Source organism: Dermacentor albipictus, chromosome 3 (assembly GCF_038994185.2).
Source record: "Dermacentor albipictus isolate Rhodes 1998 colony chromosome 3, USDA_Dalb.pri_finalv2, whole genome shotgun sequence".
NCBI classification, from domain to species: domain Eukaryota; kingdom Metazoa; phylum Arthropoda; class Arachnida; order Ixodida; family Ixodidae; genus Dermacentor; species Dermacentor albipictus.
In genome coordinates, this window is record NC_091823.1 from 149,321,561 (window position 1) to 149,333,224 (window position 11,664).

Below are 11,664 nucleotides of genomic sequence, written 5' to 3' on the forward strand. Positions count from 1 at the left end.
ATCGAATGTGTGCATGTTTTGCTTTTACTTCACACCGCAGCAAGGGAGATGCACTTCCAATTCATCTGCTTGTCCCCACGTTGTGCAGTCACCCGTGCAGACACCGAAAGCGCGGGATCATGCTCTGTGATCCGCTTGTGCACGCCTCTGTATTTGTGTAGCACTGATTTACATAGCTAGTCAGGCGTCCTCATACAAAGTGTGGAAAATCGTGCGCTGTAAAAACGAGACCATCACAACAGCTCGCGCGCGACACCGTCAGCGCAACTGCGTATCGTTACAAAAAGAAAAGGGAAACAAAGAAAAAATGAAGGCGGTGTCTGTGTCAGATGTGTTACGCGATGCTTTAGGTCCAGTGTGGGAGAACGAAAGGAAGCAATTTTGCTTGCAGAGGTTAGAAGTGCGGGGGGGGGGGGGGGGGGGAGGAGATAGTGTCTTGCAGTGGTACTAACGCATTTCTATCTCGGCTATTAATGCGGCGATTTGAAATTCTTTGCCGCAGAATGATCCTTAGAGGACATGTAGCAACTTCCAGCATAAAACCAAAATTTATTATGGGGCCATGCGAGGGGCCCTTTAAGGGCAGTAATACACATGCATTCATTTTTTCGAACTGCCGTATTTTTCGGGCATCCCCGCGGCCCCTAGGGAGTCCGAGAAATCGGACGTTGACTGTACAACAGAAAAACAGGACGCTTCAAAAATACTGTGGGGCGAACGCGCGGCAGAACGAACACTTGAACAGAAAGGACCTACGCATTGAAGAATGTACGGGAAAGGAAGCTTGCCACTCCTTCTTTGAAAGAGCCTGAGCTCACACAAATAAATAATGTGTTGCCTGATGCCGAGATGCAGGAGCCCCTCCTGCGAACAAAATAAACTCTTTAAAGAAGTGAAACGCCACACAGGCGTTGTGGGCAGGCTGAGAGCATGTCTGGACAGTTGAGGGTGACTTCCCAGCTGTTGTGAGAGAGAATATTACTTGTGAGATAGTTCTAGCCTCATACAAATGAACTTGCTATCAATTGATAGAAATAGCTCATATTCAAAATATTTCCTTTAAATGCATCTTCTTTTTATTCGTATTTTAAAATGTTCAAGTCGATTCGCAATGGATATTACCTTTTTTCCGAAATATTTTATTCGCTTTGTATTTCACTAATCCCTCCCCTCTGCTTTCTTTTCACTACTCCTTACTATAAATATTGGACTAAGTAGTTCTTCTTTGTTACTAAGATACGTATTATAGAGTGACAGCTTCTGGTGACATGGTGTCAGCCCGTCTTGCAATAAAAGAAACTTCTCTGTCGCTCATGGAGTTTTACGAAGCCACTCAAGGAAAACATGAAAAACTGAGAAAATTTCCTATGGTCAACTTCGTAGGCACTCTGATGTAGCTAATTTCAAACCCACCATAGAACACGTACTTTCATAATCGCCTATGGAGCCAAGTTATACGCTCTGCTGCGCAGACCGGAGGTGGGCCAGTTTTGCATCAGGAGCCAAGCCTTCGACCTCGCGGTCCACCTCGGTGGTCGAGTTAGCTGCGTCTTTCAGGGGAGTGGATATCCGCTATTCCAGGTTTATAATGGTTGCAATGGAGAACGTCTCAGGTCTAAATTTTTAGCGTATTTCGATTTCACCACAAGTCGCCTGCCAGACCTACCGCCAATGGAGCCAAGTAATACACGCGCAAGTCTACGTGTGACCGCTCACAACCACCTCAATCACTCTGGTAACCTTTGCAGTCTTCTTACAAATAATTCGGCACTGTGTGATTTCCGATAAAATCAGTGCAGTCTTCACGCACTGCTTCTGTAGCAGCGAAAGCCTCTTACCTCAATATCAGCCATGCATAGGCGTTAAGGACTGACGCGAAGTTGGTCATATATTTGGCAAGAACGCGATTTTTGAGAGTCGAAAGTACTAAATGTCGACACTGACCCTGATTTGCAACAAAAATAGCATTAGGTGAACATGACAGGGTAATTGTGGTATTGTGATACTTGCAGTGACCCAAGTTGACGCCAAAAAAAAAAAGTTAATTGAAGAGCGGCATATCTGCGTTGGCTCTTGGGACACATACGCACTAGCACACACCCAGTGGCTGCATGATACATACCCAACGTTTTGTTTTTTATATAGTTTTCATACTTCGCCGCTGATCTTTTTTGGTCCTTTTCCCATAGTTACATGATTAAGTGCGCGTATATGTTAACGTGCACAGCAAAATGCCATCCGGAAGATAAATGCTGAAGCTCCGCCTCTTAGCTTACCGCGCCGAGCTCCGTTGGCGATGTGCATTTGCATGGCAGATTACACTATTTTTGTGCTTTTAGAGTACCTGGTGCCATGAATGTGGCTTGCGTTGTGCAAATAGCGACCTTTATTTTTGTCGCCGTTTTTCTTTCCGTCTTTACTTCCAATTTTCCTCCCCCTAGTGCCGGGTAGCAAACCGCAGGCTTTATCTCAGCTTAACCTCGCTGCCTTTCTCTCATTTGGATCTCTCTCTCTCTCTCTCTCTTCCTCAAAAGCAGATGCAAGAAAATGCGTTTTCCGGTACGTAAAGCCTTAAAACCTGCAGCGCGAAATCCCTGAAAGCACCGTGAGCGCCATCGTCCTGTCGTCTGATCAACATGCCGGTGCTCTGACTTCTGCCATTCGCGGCGCTGTTCGCCAGGTTAGGTCTGAAATTTACCGTTGAAAAGTCAGGTGTTGCGATATTCAATGAAAACAGTGAACAGACAGTGTCAATACCGGTCCAGTAAATACCTCATGTTATGGAACTTAGATACCTTGGTATATGAATAAACGAAGGTAAGAGGTATATAAAAATTAATGAAAAAACAATAACACTGAAGGGGAAGAGAAATGTGGCCGCAATGAAGCACAGAGCGCTCTGGGGATACGATAGGCACGAGGTGATCTGTGATATTTGGCAAGGTGTAATGTTTGCAGGACTTACATTTGGAAATGTGGTTCTTTGCATGAAATGAGAGCTACAATCAGGACTCGTTGGCAAATAAAGGTCAGTGGGACGCCTCGCATTGGGCGCTCACGGGAAGACTACAAATGAAGCTGTCCAGGGTGATATGGGTTGGACAAATTTTTATGTGACGGACGCTCACAGTAACATTGATTATGAAGAATCACTCAGGAATATGGAAGAAAGTTAATGATTTGGGAGAGTGTTCAGGTATTTGTACAGGAAGAACATTGATTCACATTGGCGGAAAAGGAATAGGAAACTTACCAGCAAGTATGCGGCCTCTATGGTTAGCAACATGGAGCCAAAGAAGGCCACGTGGAAAGTCAGAGAGGCTGAGATAATCTCATGAGCGGCGGCAATAGAAAATAAATCTGCCGTGAGTAACTACCTAAGAGGAAAAACGAAATCAGGAAAGAAACAATGTATGACATTTCAGAGGTGAGCGCATTACTTTCCTAAGCGAGATCAGGATGCCTTTGAACAGGCACTAATAAAACCAGATATAAGAAGGCAGAAGAAGCATGCGCTTGCTGCGGTAAAGCTGAGGAAACGATAAAGACTATTGACAATTGTAGTAGTATATTGGATAACTGTATATCGATAATTGAATTTGAAGACAAGATATCCGCGCTGCGGTGGATTTAGGCGCCTCCTGCTTCCTCGAAGCACTTAAGTTCAGCGACAGTAGAGGGAAAGTAAACAACATGTCCACAATAGAGAGTAGTAAGAGGCGATTGGGAGATGGGTGGAAGAAAAGTAGGGAAGCGACCAGCAACGGAGTCGTACAAAAGCAAACTTCACAATAGGGATGCAGAAACTTTGCTCAAGAGAAATCATCGCGGGTACTTCTTTGTTCTTTCTTTAACATAGGTAGGACATTAGGCAATGCAATAACAATAGTTTGGTGGCGCCACCCCTCGCCCCGTTCCAAACGGCACGCTCATAGCATCTATACATTTATCCATCACAAAGACCTTCTGTTGTGGAAACTGGCGACACTCTCCTCCTCGCGTGCACTTTCCTCCTCAACTATTCTGAAATTTTGCCCTCCCACGGACCAGCGCGCTGCGCACGGCACGCAATAGCAGTGGGGCCAGCGCCCACAAGGCGCCCCGAAAGAATGAATGCGTGCGCTTGTTGTTTCCCTCGTTTGATGCGTTATTGTGGAATTAATCGCATAATGACACTGATACTACTATGGCGACCTTCCGATAGGTTGTGCTGACGAATATCTTTTTAAAACAGACTTTGAGATAAACTAGCAGAAGTGCTCTAAACATGGCTATCGTTCAGCGGCTTGCTTTCGATGACCGCGCCGCCTGCTTTGGCAATCCATGGCTCACCGGAGTATGGTATGCGGAAAGCTTAAGCAGCGCAGAGCATTCATTCGTTCATATCATATGCGTGGCTTTAAAAAACGCCTAAGTAAAATAAGCAAGAATGTACATAATGGTTTCTTTTTTTTTCAGTAAATCCGTCTTTATCGAGCGCACCGAAACTATTTGGCCACGACGCTATTCTGGGCATGCGTGAAGAGTCAAAAAAAGAAACAATGAGTGTATACTTGAACTTCGCTTACGCCGCTTCACAGTAGCCTGCAGCATGCAACATGTATATTTACCAGAAATCAGGGGCCAAATGCAATGCGCGTAGCTCGTATTCTGTCATCATCATCATCATCAGCCTAGTTACGCCCACTGCAAGGCAAAGGCCTCTCCCATACTTCTCCAACTACCCCGGTCATGTACTAATTGTGGCCATGTTGTCCCTGCAAACGTCTTAATGTCATCCGCCCACCTAACTGTCTGCCGCCCCCTGCTACGCTTCCCTTCCGTTGGAATCCACTCCGTAACCCTTAGTGACCATCGGTTATCTTCCCTCCTCATTACATGTCGGCTCATGCCCATTTCTTTTTCTTGATTTCAACTAAGATGTCGTTTACCCGCGTTTGTTGCCTCACCCAATCTGCTCTTTTCTTATCCCTTAACGTTACACCCATCATTCTTCTTTCCATAGCTCGTTGCGTCGTCCTCAATTTCAGCAGAACCCTTTTCGTAAGCCTCCAGGTTTCTCCCCCTTTTGTGAGTACTGGTAACTGTCAAAGATTGATGGTGGGGTAGTTCGCACTCTCCGAACCGGAGGGGATGGGGCGGCAACAAACCCACCCCGCGTGCGTTTATTGAGAGTTCGACTACTGACCGGCGATAAGGTCCACGCCTGATCGACCGTGAACCAGAGGCATGAGACGGGAGGCGACGTTCGACACACACATTCAATTTAATAAAATAAAATCATGCCCGAGACATAATGGGGAAAAAACATGCAAACTTCCTGTAGTGGGTCCTAGCTCGCGGAAGGCGTGCGGGTCACACAGCACACGCCCTGACGCCACTCGCGCGACACTAAGCCCACCACATGGGAACCATTAGCACTCGCGAAATAACAAAACGTATACGCGACACAAATGAAAAATACATGCGAAAATAAATACGGCAAGCACTACACTAACAGAACATACAAGAATCAACACGCGATGGATAAACAAATGAAAGATCAAACGCGATTGGAAAAGAGAGTCCGGCGGAAAGTTGTGAGAGCGGCCTGGAACACGAGGCTTATCTGGGGCGTGCTTGCCGAGATCCCGATCTGAAGAGCATCGGGCTGCTGGTACCTCGCTGCCGAAGATCCTGACGGACTTGCACCGTCTGTCGGTCGAACGGGGAAGACTTCGGCCTGGAGGTTTCAGCCTGCCGACCACATCTTCAGCTGTCCCCCGGTGCACGACCCCGCTCCTTCGTCCTCCAAGATGCTCTGCCGCTCGCCGCGCCGCCTCGTCCCTCCGTCGCGCTCAGGCGACCCACGTGATCAACCCGTCGGGCGGGTTCGGGGACAATGGGGAGCGCTCTCCCTCATCGCCGTTCAAGTGGCGTTGCTGCTGCTGCGGCAATGGCGGCCATCTTGAGAGGAGCGCCGGCATGCAACTCTGTGACAGTAACACACAGCTGTTATACACTTTCCTTTTGTGGGATAGTGGCAACCTGCTGTTCATGATTTGAGAATGTCCGCCAAACGCACCCCAACCCATTCTTATTCTTCTGGTTATTTCAGTCTCATGATCCGCATCCGTGGTCACTCCCTGCCCTAAGCAGATGTATTCCCTTACCACTTCCAGTGCTTCGCTACCTATCGTAAACTGCTGTTCTCTTCTGAGACTGTTAAACAATACTTTAGTTTTCTGCAGATTAATTTTCAGACCCACCCTTCTGCTTTGCCTCTCCAGGTCAGTGAGCATGCATTGCAGTTGGTCTCCTGAGTTACTAAGCAAAGCAATATCATCAGCGAATCGCAAGTTGCTAAGGTATTCTCCATCAACTTTTATCCCCAATTCTTCCCACTCCAGGCCTCTGAATACCTCCTATACACATGCTGTGAATAGCATTGGAGATATCGTATCTCCCTGTCTGACGCCTTTCTTCATAGGGATTTTGTTGCTTTCTTTGTGGAGGACTACGGTGGCTGTGGAGCCGCTATAGATATCTTTCAGTATTTTTACATATGGCTCATCTACACACTGATTCCGTAATGCCTCCATGACTGCTGAGGTTTCGACTGAATCAAACGCTTTCTCGTAATCAATGAAAGCTATATATAAGGGTTGGTTATATTCTGCACATTTCTCTATTACTTGATTGATAGTGTGAATATGGTCTATTGTAGAGTAGCCTTTACGGAATCCTGGTCCTTTGGTTGACATAAGTCTAAGGTGTTCCTGATTCTATTTGCGATTACCTAAGTAAATACTTTGTAGGCAACGGACAGTAAGCTGATCGGTCTATAATTTTTCAAGTCTTTGGCGTTCCCTTTCTTATGGATTAGGATTATGTTAGCGTTCTTCCAAGATTCCGGTACGCTCGAGGTTATGAGGCATTGCGCATACAGGGTGGCCAGTTTCTTTAGAACAATCTGACCACCATCCTTCAACAAATCTGCTGTTAACTGATCCTCCCCAGCTGCCTTCCCCCTTTGCATAGCTCCTAAGGCTTTCTTTAATTCTTCTGGCGTTACCTGTGGGATTTCGAATTCCTCTAGGCTATTCTCGCTTCCACTATAGTCGTGAGTGCCACTGGTACTGTATAAATCTCTATAGAACTCCTCAGCCACTTGAACTATCTCATCCATATTAGTAACGATATTGCCGGCTTTGTCGCTTAACGGACACATCTCATTCTTGCCTATTTCTAGTTTCTTCTTCACTGTTTTTAGGCTTCCTCCGTTCCTGAGAGCCTGTTCAATTCTATCCATATTATAGTTACTGATGTCCGCTGTCTTACGCTTGTTGATTAACTTAGAAAGTTCTGCCAGTTCTATTCTAGCTGTAGGGTTAGAGGCTTTCATACATTGGCGTTTCTTAATCATATCTTTCGTCTCCTGCGATAGCTTACTGGTTTCCTGGCTAACGGCGTTACCACCGACTTGTATTGCGCACTCCTTAATGATGCCCATGAGATTGTCGTTCATTGCTTCAACACTAAGGTCCTCTTCCTGAGTTAAAGTCGAATACCTGTTCTGTAGCTTGATCCGGAATTCCTCTAGTTTCCCTCTTACCGCTAACTCATTGATTGGCTTCTTGTGTACCAGTTTCTTCCGTTCCCTCCTGAAGTCTAGGCTAATTCGAGTTCTTACCATCCTATGGTCACTGCAGCGTACCTTGCCGAGCACGTCTACAACTTGTATGATGCCAGGGTTCGCGCAGAGTATGAAGTCGATTTCATTTCTAGTCTCACCATTCGGGCTCCTCCACGTCCACTTTCGACTAACCCGCTTGCGGAAAAAGGTATTCATTATCCGCATATTATTCTGTTCTGCAAACTCTAATAATAATTCTCTCCTATTCCTAGAGCCTATGCCATATTCCCCCACTGACTTGTCTCCAGCCTGCTTCTTGCCTACCCTGGCATTGAAGTCGCCCATCAGTATAGTGTATTTTGTTTTGACTTTACCCATCGCCGATTCTACGTCTTCATAAAAGCTTTCGACTTCCTGGTCATCATGACTGCATGTAGGGGCATAGACTTGTACCACCTTCAATTTGCACCTCTTATTAAGTTTCACAACAAGACCTGCCACCCTCTCGTTAATGCTATAGAATTCCTGTATGTTACCAGCTATTGCCTTATCTATCAGGAATCCGACTCCTAGTTCTCGTCTTTCGCCACAGGTGTTGCAGAATTTCCATCATTTCACTCTACGGAACTGTCGAGCCAATAGGATGCGATTACTAAATAATGAATGAAAAAATGGTTTCGAAAATATTTAACAACAAACAATCAAGCAATAATTCAAAGTACTCGATGGAGACATTTTTGGACGCACACAAAATATAACTACTATTTGCGATTTTCTTGGCACTTTCTGAGTATACTCGAAGCAAGAAACACTCCCCGTGTTTTTATTTAGTTACGTCGTCACATAAAAACGGCGCACGAAAGGAGTGGTTTTTATTGTACGTATGTGAAAATACATTCTGGATGTACTGTGTAACCTCACAGTGGGATTCATGCCTCGCATCTTTAAAAAAAATGCTTGTATGAAAAAGAAAGGTATGTTTGCCGCAGAGACAACACGGAAACATAGGAGGAGCAAGAAGTGTCGCGCTTCCATGGCTTCCCAAGTGCTATGCACAAAAGTTATCAAGGAAAACGAGACACATAATGATTTAAGGGAACACTGAGTCACCCGCACACCATCCTAAAGGACATTTGAATCAAAACCTATGGGAACGCGAAAAAACAAAACATTGTACCTAGGTGGTAACAGTGAGAAAATAAATAGTTACATGTTTTACACGCGCTATACGTGCAATGCTGCACCATCATAAATTCAACAAAGAGTCTAGCTTACAGAAATGATAACAATCTTCGTGCAAGCTTACCTACTAGTATTAAGAGAAGTACGGTGCTTTAACGAAGAGTCTGGCTTGCAAAAATAATTAAAACCTTCGTACAACCTTGCCAACAAGTAGTAGGAGAAGTACAGTACTTGCTTCGGAACGAACAATGTGTTTGGAAGGTGCGAACTTTTTTCTTCCGATGTCGTGGAACTATTTCCTTTACCGCACGAAGTCCCGCTTACCTCCGGGGATTGCAAACTATGCTAGCCCCCTTTTCCCGCCTGCAGCTGCATTGAAAAGCGCAGCAGGCAGGCATTCTTACGCCTAAACACAACTTGCAATACTTGCAAAACCCACGATCCGCGCGATCCACACGTGGCCCTCGAATGGCGGTCGGAAAAAAAAAGTAAAAAAATTGCGAAAACGAGTTTCATGACGTCTTGACCGGTTGAAAAGGTAGACGAAACCCGGCACACTACGCCGACCAAAGTAAGACCTGTGAACAAGGCTCCCGTGTTGGAGCACGCCAAAGAAACATAATGCATTGCCATGCAATTTGGATGACAAATCTAGAACGTGGGTATAGTGGGTGTACCATTCGAATAAATATTAACAAAACTTTCAGAATACAGAAGGTCACAACCAGATGAAAATTATCACGTGCTCTAGGCAGTCATCTTAACATGGTATATTTATGTAATGCCTCTGCTGGGAAATTTAAAATTAAGTATGCACTCTGGACACAAACACATAGAAGCAAATGTCACTGAAAAGTTAGAAATTTGTTTCAAAAAATGCTGATGACTTTTGTTAGAAGGGCCAGCTTTTTGTCTTGCCTCTCAACAGATATACAGTCCAGCCCACTTATAACAGCCGCAGATATAACGAACGCTCGCTTAGTACGAACGAGGGCAGTGCTACCGTAAAAATATATATTGGGGCAATGGCACAGTGTCTCACATAGAACGAACTGTTGTGGCCTCAACACTCGGTTAGTGCGAACGCGAAGCTGTCGGGCCCTTGTAGTTGACCGAGCCGTCGGTCAACTACAGGGGCCCATATCCAGCGACCGAGCCGCTGGATATGGGCATCATACATGCGTTCAATGTATGCTACCGGCGGCGCGTCATCCAACGCTTGTTGATCGCGATTGATGCTGCCATGCCAGTTCGCATCAGCTTGCTTGCCACCGTGGACATGTTGAAAGCGACGTGGATGGAACTCACCGCGGAGTGCATAGAAAATTGCTTCCGCAAGGCGGGTTTTATGGGCCCAGGCACCGAGGACGCCATAGATCACCCACCGGAAGGCCGGTCGCACGAGGACTTGTGGCAATGCGTCGTTCACACGCAGCTGGCCGGACCTGAAGTTGCCTGGGACGATTTCGTTTCTGCTGATGACGACGCCGACATTGCGGAGCCATGCACTGACGAAGCTATTGTGCGTGAAGTGCGAGCCCTTCCTGACTGCCCAGAGACCGACAAGGACGATGACGAGTATGCTGCTCTACCGCCAGTTGCTGTTGTTAAGAATGACGAGCCGCTAAGCAAGATTGCCACCTTGCCACCCGATTACGACAAGGGGTGCAAGACGCGCACCTCTCCCTCTCCGTCGCTGCAGCTGGGAGGCGTTCAAAGAAGCGGCCTTTGCGCTGGAATCCGCCGCCTTCCTCCAGCCCCTTCGACTTTGTGACGGAACTAGTTCGGTGCGTGAACAATGATTCCGGAGTTCCCCAACGCGGAGCTGATTTGACACGCATGGACAAGCCGCCGTGGGGACGACGTATTTTTGTGCTTCTCACGGTTCGGAGTGGCACGGAACAACGAGCGACCCTCGATCGGCAACGATAGTTCCCGGAACGGCACCCGCCAACGCCGTCGTCGGGCATCAGAGCGCGGTTGCCTTTGTGTACGTAAACTGTTCTGCAGAGCAGCGGCGCGTTGGTGATGAGTAAACGAACAGTCGCCGCGTCGTAGGACCGGCGGATCGAGTGTATAAAAACTGTGGTTGTGCGAATGCTGAGGACACTTCTCTTGAGCAGTCATGTTAGACTGAGTCACTTCTCTCATGCAGTCATGTTGGACTGATACTCTTTTTCTCAAGCAGTCATGTTAGACTGAGTTAATTTCTGTAAATAAACCCTTTTCCTCGTTCTCGATGAGAAGCAGTTCTTCACTTCATCAACGATCTCAGCGTAAATAAGTTGGACGACGGCATGGGCCAGCTACCTACGAATTCATGCCGTACTCCAATCTTGGCAAAGAACCACGGACGATGGGATTGAGCCCCCAATCCTGACACTGTGAACGCTTCAACTGCGATCGGTTACATCGCGTCGCTTAAGGAACTCGTGTGAAGCAGAGGCCTTGGCGATGGACATATTACCGCACTGGAAAAATTAGAAACGGCAGTGATGCGATCAGCTTTGAAGAAGCAGACATGCATCACGGACTTTTTTTCAAAAATAAAGTGAACTTCCGTCTCGCTTGCTCTTTTTTCCCGTATTATAGGTGGTCCACTTAGTACGAACTTTGGATACAACGAACAAATGCCACGTGACGATCAAGTTCGTTATATGTGGGCTGGACTGTATCCATTTCATAAAAAAGTAGTGGCACAGCGAAATTGCATATTTGTATTGTGACAGGATACATACTTCCAATGAACACCGTGCCTGTGTTCACTATAAGACGCACCAGCTCATCCTTGCTTTGTGGTTACATGCATTTACCAGCTTTAATAGCTTACACTTAACAGCATGTGAATGCAAGGGTGCAAATACAAA

General features: G+C 46.4%; 1 pseudogene; it reads left to right on the forward strand.

Moving 5' to 3' along the window:
- LOC135909658 (tigger transposable element-derived protein 6-like) overlaps positions 1-11,352 on the forward strand; it is a 39,502-nt pseudogene extending 28,150 nt beyond the window's left edge.
- The last annotated feature ends 312 nt before the right edge of the window (positions 11,353-11,664 follow it).